Below are 9,943 nucleotides of genomic sequence, written 5' to 3' on the forward strand. Positions count from 1 at the left end.
CAGCCAATGCCTCCACTCCTCGAAAGCCCATTTAACTGCCAGCAATTCTCGATTACCAACGTCATAGTTGGATTCTGCGAAGGAGAATTTCCTGGACATGAAGGCACAAGGGTGTAATTCCTGAGACTCCGGATCTTCCTGAGATAGGAAAGCCCCCACTCCAACCTCTGAGGCATCTACCTCGACTATAAAGGGGAGCTCCGGGTTAGGGTGCCTGAGAACAGGAGCCGAGACAAAGGCCTGTTTTAAGGCCCGAAAGGCAGACTCGGCTGCAGGCGACCAATTGGAAGGGTCCGCTCCTTTTTTAGTCAATGCTACTATAGGAGCGACCAAATCAGAAAAGGTATGAATGAACTGCCTATAATAGTTTGCAAACCCTAAAAAGCGCTGAATTGCTTTTAAATTTGTGGGTTGCACCCAATTAAGGATGGCCTGGAGTTTTTTCGGTTCCATGAAAAATCCCTGGAAAGAAATAATATACCCCAAAAAGGACACTTCCGAGATGTGAAAATCACATTTCTCTAGTTTTGCGTATAAATGATTCTCCCGTAGTTTTTGAAGAACCAGACGCACATGGGTAATATGTTGTTCCATAGACTCAGAATAAATCAAAATGTTGTCTAAATAAACGACAACGAACTTTCCAAGAAAGTCACGAAGAACATCATTGATGAGGTCTTGAAATACCGCAGGAGCATTTGACAGCCCAAAGGGCATCACCAGGTATTCATAATGACCCGACTGTGTGCTGAAAGCTGTCTTCCACTCATCCCCAGATCTTATTCGGATGAGATTGTAAGCTCCTCTAAGATCGATTTTTGAGAAGATAACGGCAGAGCGTAACTGATCAAATAGTACTGAAATCAAAGGCAAAGGGTAGGTGTTTTTAACAGAAATTTTATTCAGAGCCCGAAAATCAATACATGGTCTGAGCGACCCATCTTTTTTCTCAACAAAAAAGAATCCTGCACTCAAAGGAGATTTCGAAGGCCTAATGAAGCCTTTTTTCAGGCTTTCCTGGATATAATTATCCATAGCCGTGGTTTCTGGCCCGGAGAGGGCATATAATCTCCCCTTAGGTAAAGTGGCCCCGGGAACTAAATCTATAGCGCAGTCATAGGACCGATGGGGAGGCAGAACGTCCGCATTACCCTTGGAGAACACATCAGCAAAATCCTGATATTCCAGAGGAATAAGTTCTGGGGTAACTGCCGCAACCCAGACAGGATGGGAAATACACTCCTTAACACAAAAAGGACCCCATTAGGAAATCTCCCCAGACCGCCAATCTATAGTGGGATTATGAAAGGCAAGCCAGGGGTGACCCAAAACTACTGGAACTGCCGGACAATGTGTAAGGTAAAATTCTATTTCTTCTGAATGTAGGGCCCCCACTGTCAGCAATACTGGAGGTGTGCGGTGAGTAATAACCCCATTGGAAAGCGGACCCCCATCCAAGCCGTGCATGGTGATACGTCTATCTAAGGGTATAAGTGGAACGCCTAAATCCTTAGCCCAAGCTAAATCCATAAAATTTCCTGCAGCTCCACTGTCGACGAAGGCCGACACCAACGAACTGAGGCTGCCAAAGGAAATCTTTACCGGAACTAATAGAGAATTATTAGAGGAGATTAACTGCAGACCCAAGTGAACCCCCTCACAATTCACTTGGTCAGAGCATTTCCCGGCTTGTTCGGGCAGTTACGTGCGATATGTCCCTTACCACCACAATACAAACAAAGACCAGAACTTAACCTTCTGGTTCTTTCCTCTGGGGATAGCCGGGAGAGACCCATTTGCATGGGCTCCTCGACGTCCTCAGGAAAAGTATATACACATGGATTAGGCCTAAAAGTTGTTCCTCTTTCAGCCCTCCGCTCTCGGAGACGACGATCAATTTTAATAGCGAGCTCCATGAGTTTGTCTAGAGTCTCAGGAGCGCGGTACTGAAGGAGACTGTCTTTAATCACTTCCGACAGTCCGAGGTGAAACTGACTGCGCAGGGCCGGGTCATTCCAGCCACAGTCGTTCGACCAACGGCGAAATTCGGTACAATACACCTCTGCTGGATTTTTGCCTTGCTTAAGGGCACGCAGGTGACTCTCAGCTGATGCTTCTCTATCTGGGTCGTCATATAAGAGGCCTAAGGATTTAAAAAAGGCGTCTACTGATAACAAAGCAGCATCATCCGCTCTTAGCCCAAACGCCCAGGTCTGTGGATCACCCTGAAGTAGAGACATCACAATCCCGACCCGCTGAGACTCAGTACCAGAGGAACGGGGCCTTAAACGAAAATAAAGCTTACAAGCTTCCTTAAAATTAAAAAAATCCTTTCGGTTACCCGAAAAACGGTCAGGTAAATGCATCTTTGGTTCTGGAACCATACTCGGGGAGGCTCGCAAAAGATCTTCCTGCGATCTCACCCGAAGAGTAAGGTCCTGAACCATCTGAGTTAATTCCTGAATTTGGTTAACCAAAAGCTGGCTGGGGTTTGGCCCTAAACCTGCCGGATTCATGAGGCCGAATTTCTAGGCCCACCAATACAACGGAAAAAATTAAACCCCCTTTTTTTTTTTTCTTTATGTGGGCCGGTGATAATGTTACGATCCTGATGCTCAGGACAGGGGAGATCTTATGTAGTGAGTCCAGAGCACCAAGACGGAATGCTGGGATTGGGAAATGGGAAGGAAATAGCCCCTAGCACCCTACCTCCGTTGTCTTACCCGTGTTATCAATTCACGCCTGAACGACTATGGTTTCTTGGGCCCATGGCAGCCGCGTTTGAAGGGCGGATTAGGTCTGCCCAACTCCGATGCCCCCTCAGGTCTTAAAGAGAGACAAGGCGTGAACTGAGACAGGGTAATAACAAGGGGACCTCTAACTGAAACAACCACGCTAAACGTATGTGCGGCACGCCGCCAAAGGAAAAAGAACTACAAAGAAACCACTGTCCACTCCCCTACACGGCACCGCCGAGTTCCGGGGAGGACAGTGAAAGAGGAAACCTCTGCAAATGCACCAATTCACAGTAAAGTAATCACTAAGCGGCATAGGCCGCAACACGCGGCAGAAGCCGCTACTCACGAAACCGGGCGAGAACCCCAGATGACAAACAGGTTCGCAAGGACTAGAAGAATTCTCAGGACCGGCTTCGGACCTCCAAAGTACCAAAGGGCAGGGAGCAAGATCCACCAAACACGGCTGACAGGAACAGAGTTCTGCAAGGCAGGAACTGCATACAAGAAGCTATCACCGGCGGGGCTGCAGTGTGCTGGCTCACATAAAAAGGCCCTGCTGGCCAATAACAGGAGGGCCAGCAGGACCAGCCCCCAGACCCTAATTACTAGTTGCCGTGCAGCTGCCCTGCTGCACGAGCAACCTAATTAACTATTCTTAGCAACGGGGAACGCGGTCCACCTGTGGCGTCCCCGTTGCTATGCACCCGGCGGCCCTGCACGCACGGCGTCCTGCGTTGCCAGGGACCCGGCGGCTATCGTGCGCACGGCGTCCTGGCATTGCTAGGCGCCGTGCGGGGGACAGGGAAGGAGAGAGGCGCGGCGGCCGTGACCGCTGCTCAGTCAGGGCACGGCCGAAGACCACCGCGCCTAACACTTATCTTTCAAATCCATCCACTGGAAGGCCCAAAACAGACTCCCTGGGTTAAAGTTCTTCACGGCACATTCCACCATGAGGACCGGCTGGGACCCTAAAAACCTGGACCACCTCACATTGGTTTCATCCCAATTGGTGCAGGAATGTCCAAATGCATAACCAGACAGACAAACAGACAGACCAGTAAATTTTATATATATCTCAGATGGGATGTAGTTTTGTGACCGGCGGTCAGGAGACTGATGGTCACAATCCCGATTCCCGACGGCCGGCAAGCCGACCAACAGGTACTATTCCCACTCATGGGTGTCCGCAGGGTGGACTTTTTTAGTTTAAACCCGAGCAGTATTTTAGGTTGGATAATGAAGGATATGTGTAGCAAGTTTGGTCCACATTGATCAGGGCATGTAGGAGCCTATGAAGAACAAACATACATACTTTCACTTATATATATAGGGATATATTCAATTCAAACCGGATCCATTCCGACATGAATTTGTCGGAATGGATCCGACAGAACCTGTCGGATTTGGCCGTTCCTGACATCTCAATCTAATTTAAAAAAAATGTCTGTTGAGATGAGGGTGCTGAGGAAGAGCAGCGAGGAGACGGCAGTGTGAAGGGGGGAGATGACGGTGAGCAGCAGGGAGATGGTGGTAAGAAGGGGGGAGATGGTGGTGAGCAGCTGGGAGACGGCAGTGAGCAGCATGGAGACAGGGGAGAGCAGCGGCTACAACAGTTTAGCAGGAGGATGGGGCACAGCCACCAGACCTCACCGCAGCATCCACCCGGCTACAACAAGTGGGACCTTGCTTGCTTGAGCCGGGTGGACGCTGCCGTGAGTGGCGGCTGTGACACATCCTCCTGCATATGCTGTGCTGTGGCCGCTGCTCTCCCTCATCTCCCCGCGGCTCTCCCCCTTCTCCCCTCCCCTGTCTCCTCCTCTCCTCCTCTCTGCTCCCTCAATGTCCCTCATCTCAATCCAACAATTTTTAAAGTCGGTTTGAGATGGTCGGAAGGGGGCCAAAACCTGTTTCCAACAGAAGCATGCACCGATCCATGTGCTTTCCAACAAGTCAAATTCCCCGACTTGTCAGATAATTTGGGGGTATATTGAATAGGTCGGAACCCCTTCCGACCTAAAAAAGTCAAAAACTGCTGTTTTTCTGACAGACGGCAGCTTTCGACTTCAATTGAATATACCCCATAGAGCGAGAGATAGAGAGAGAGTATATGTGTGTGTAAAATAAACTGTAAATATCCATCTATATATATACAGTTCTGATGTCAGTATTATTCTTCATAGGTATAAAGCTAGTGTTCATTAAGAAAACTATAAGAAATGATTTATGCACTACCGTAATTTAATAACAATATTGGAAGTCAGTTTGGAATTATGTGACCTATAACAATAATAACCTCAGAATTCCTCTGTATCTTTTATTTTCCATATAATTCATGGAAGACAGTTATCCCATGTGATTTTTTTTTTTACTATAATACATAATATAATATAAAATTGAATAATACAAATCATTGCTGGAAGCAGTTGTAGTAATGGTATAAAGAGTAACAAAATAATTGGAAATTCCTGAGCTCTCTTGAGAGACAAATAGAGATTAAAGGGAACTTTTACTTCATGTAAGGGGCACATAGTAGCTAAAAATCATCACTTGACACTCAGATTATCACATAATAATATGAGCATCTCTTGCTGTCATAGTTACAGATACAGTTAACTGTGATCTTTTATAGCTCTCTACAAATAGCCTAATTATTTCACACTGGACCAAGGCAGTCACCACATAAAGAAAGAAAATGGATATCTTTGTGAAATATTGCTACATTTCACACTGCAGTGATTTTTTTACTATGTAAAAAACCCCAACTCTATGAAACGCGTAGTCAAATGGAAATAACATGACTAGTGCTTGAATCTCTTCAATCTCCTGGCTTCAATTTTCTCCTGTGACAATTTACGGCTTCTTTTAATGCTTTGGCAGTCAGCAGTACTAAGCATCCAGTCCCTTCCCTGCTGGGGCACATCCGAAAAGAACTCCATCAAATAATTATCTTTCCTTTTTATTTATTCTCTGTCTTTTCACTTGATCTGCATCACCATAAAAAAATATTCCAGTCGCTTCCTCTTAACGCACAGCCTACTGTGATAGTAAAGTGTATTTATACACAGCATTTAATCCTCTCTGTGCCTTTCAATCAGGATGATTCGTTCATCGAAAGGGGCTTTGCTTCTCTGTCCTCCTTGAAGCATGTTACGCTTGTAAATGCTGTTCTCTCTATTGAGAAGAGTCATTTGTGCCTGAGGAATATTAAACACTTTATTTAAAGATTTCTTGGAGGGCTGTGATTTTAAGTTAATGGCTTATCTATCTATCTATCTATCTATCTATCTATCTATCTATCTATCTATCTATCTATCTATCTATCTATCTGCTGTTTCTTGATACTTCTATATATTTTCTACCTGCCACTGTCTTCACTCTAATCATTATTGTATCACATCTATCTATCTATCTATCTATCTATCTATCTATCTATCTTTTTTAAATATGTTAAAGGAGTCATGAAGCGGGTATGCTATGCTACTACCCCTAGCCACAGAGTTTGATCTCACCCACGGGAGTAGTGAAGCCATCACTTCATTCCGTCACCAACATTGATAAACTCAGTCTCTGGCTAGTGCAAGCCACCGGTGATGCCATATCGGAGTTCCCAAATATGTTAAAGGAGTCATGAAGCAGATACACTATGCTACTACTCCTAGCCACAGAGTTTGATCTCACCCACGGGAGTAGTGAAGCCGTCACTTGATTCCGTCACCAACATTGATAAACTCAGTCTCTGGCTAGTGCAAGCCACCGGTGATGCCATATCGGAGTTCCCAAATATGTTAAAGGAGTCATGAAGCAGATACACTATGCTACTACTCCTAGCCACAGAGTTTGATCTCACCCACGGGAGTAGTGAAGCCATCACTTCATTCCGTCACCAACATTGATAAACTCAGTCTCTGGCTAGTGCAAGCCACCGGTGATGCCATATCGGAGTTCCCAAATATGTTAAAGGAGCCATGAAGCAGATACACTATGCTACTACTCCTAGCCACAGAGTTTGATCTCACCCACGGGAGTAGTGAAGCCGTCACTTGATTCCGTCACCGGCGTTGGTAAACTCAGTCTCTGGCTAGCGCAAGCCACCAGTGATGCCATATCGGAGTTCCCAAATATGTTAAAGGAGTCATGAAGTGGATACACTATGCTACTACTCCTAGCCACAGAGTTTGATCTCACCCACGGGAGTAGTTAAGCCGTCACTTGATTCCTTCACCGGCGTTGATAAACTCAGTCTCTGGCTAGTGCAAACCACCAGTGATGCCGTATCGGTGCTCCCAAATATGTTAAAGGAGTCATGAAGTATATACACTATGCTACTACTATTAGCCACAGAGTTTGATCTCACCCACGGGAGTAGTGAAGCCATCACTTCATTCCGTCACCAACATTGATAAACTCAGTCTCTGGCTAGTGCAAGCCACCGGTGATGCCATATCGGAGTTCCCAAATATGTTAAAGGAGCCATGAAGCAGATACACTATGCTACTACTCCTAGCCACAGAGTTTGATCTCACCCACGGGAGTAGTGAAGCCGTCACTAGATTCCGTCACCGGCGTTGGTAAACTCAGTCTCTGGCTAGCGCAAGCCACCAGTGATGCCATATCGGAGTTCCCAAATATGTTAAAGGAGTCATGAAGTGGATACACTATGCTACTACTCCTAGCCACAGAGTTTGATCTCACCCACGGGAGTAGTTAAGCCGTCACTTGATTCCTTCACCGGCGTTGGTAAACTCAGTCTCTGGCTAGTGCAAGCCACCAGTGATGCCGTATCGGTGCTCCCAAATATGTTAAAGGAGTCATGAAGCAGATACACTATGCTACTACCACTAGCCACAGAGTTTGATCTCACCCATGGGAGTAGTGAAGCCGTCACTTGATTCCGTCACCGGCGTTGATAAACTCAGTCTCTGCCTAGTGACTCCTATAACATATTTGGGATCCCATTTATAATGCTGACTTTGCCTTGGAATATTCATCAGATATATTATCAAAAAATATGCATACCCATATTACGGATAAAGGATCAGCTATATAATTATTAAGCTATTTCACAAATTCTTGGTACGATCACTGCATGTGACCTTTCGCTGCTATAATTTATATGTGATGCTGCTTTTTGTATGTTTCTGTGTAATTAGTAAACTTTCTTGTGATTAAAGAAATCTTTCTTATTTAAACAATCTATATCAGCGCTCCTTTCTGCTGCCTTAAACTAAGGTTGCAGAGTACTATATCTTTTGTATATGCTAGATCACCAGATGGTCAACTAGGAGCAGCTATTATATATAGATTTTAATAAGGTGATTATTTTTATATTGTATTTATTTTTCTTGATATTTCTATATATAGTCTACCTGTCACTATCTTCACTCTAATCATTATTGTATCACACCATCTATCTATCAATCTATCTATCTATCTATCTATCTATCTATCTATCTATCTATCAATCTATCTATCTATCTATCTATCTATCTATCTATCTATCTATCTATCTATCTATCTATCTCTACTTCTATATATTTTCTACCTGTCACTAACTTCACTCGAATTATTATTGTATCACAACATCTATCTATCTATCTATCTATCTATCTATCTATCTATCTACCTTAAATATGTTAAAGGAGTCATGACGCGGGTAAGCTATGCTACTACCCCTAGCCACAGAGTTTGATCTCACCCACGGGAGTAGTGAAGCCATCAACATCTATCTATCTATCGATCGATCGATCGATCGATCGATCTATCTATCTATCTATCTATCTATCTATCTATCTATCTATCTATCTATCTATCTATCTATCTATCTATCTGCCTATCTATCTATCTATCTATCTATCTATCTATCTATCTATGTATCTATCTATCTATCTATCTATCTATCTATCTATCTATCTAGACAATTCACACATCGCCATAAAAGTCCATGGGCGCTCATATAAAAATCAAAAACAACAAACAACCATATAGTGTATTATGTTATAGACTATACAATTAAATATTCTTTAGTCTGCCTCCCAATTCCATCCTTTATTCTTAGCGAATCACTTGTAAGAAAACTGAGATTTTCCCATAGTGTAACACCATTTTATTCTGAACAATTTAAAAAAACAAAAAAACATGTACAGAATATTTAGGTGGTCTCTCACCATTCCAAATGGTCTACATAACAAGTAGACAACACAGCAAGATTTTAAATAGGCCAGGCGTCCCTGGAACCGGCTGTAATTCGAATGGTGGTCCTCCTCCTTCCTTCTGTCAAAACCCTTTTAGCCAGAAGGAAGGAGGAGGACCACCATTCGAATTACAGCCAGTTCTGGGGACGCCTGAATAAAGGACGGAATTGGGAGGCAGAATAAGGAGAGACATCCACACTGGGTTGTACCCGCTTCCCCATACGTTTATAGTCTACCATAAACAGTAGACAATATTTAATGGTACGAGGCCCATATTTCCTCAATATAGTACATTTAATATTTAATTGTATAGTCTATAACATAATATACTATGTGGTTGTTTGTTGTTTTCGTTTTTTATATGAGCGCCCTTGGACTTTTATGGTGATGTGTTAATTGTCCATATCCATCCAAGTGTAAGGTGACACTTTACTTTCTCCATTGTGGTCCAAGAAGCAGCCTTGGTGCACTTTATTTTATCTTACCTTTTTTATCTATCTATCTATCTATCTATCTATCTATCTATCTATCTATCTATCTAGCTATCTATCTATCTATCTTCATTTTTCTGCTCAACCTCGGTAACACTTGCTCTGTATCTCTAACTGATTGCAGATATAAATGGTTAAATGTACCCAATTATTAACATAGAAATAGAAGAAAAGGTAAGTGATCCCTTGCCCGATGCTCAGTCTGAAAAGAAGAAGAGATCGCTTTCTTCCAATGAATGCTGATGTTCTTAATCCAACCACAACACTGCTTAAAACCAGTTCTGCAACATCTGGTAATTACCCCGTTGTTTTCTTCGTCACCCTGCAGTTTAATCCATCTTTTAAGTATTTTTCTGTATTTTATGGATGTCTTTGAAGTGTGTTTTGTGTCTCAAAATTAAACATACTATGCTATGCGAGCCCTACCTGCTTCTCTTGCACTCAATTGACCTCATTGGATGCTATTGGCCAATATAAGAAATATTGGAGAACTGTAATACGCATTTGGGAAGCTGAACTTTGG

The sequence above is a fragment of the Pseudophryne corroboree genome, chromosome 10, assembly GCF_028390025.1.
Source record: "Pseudophryne corroboree isolate aPseCor3 chromosome 10, aPseCor3.hap2, whole genome shotgun sequence".
Lineage (NCBI taxonomy): Eukaryota > Metazoa > Chordata > Amphibia > Anura > Myobatrachidae > Pseudophryne > Pseudophryne corroboree.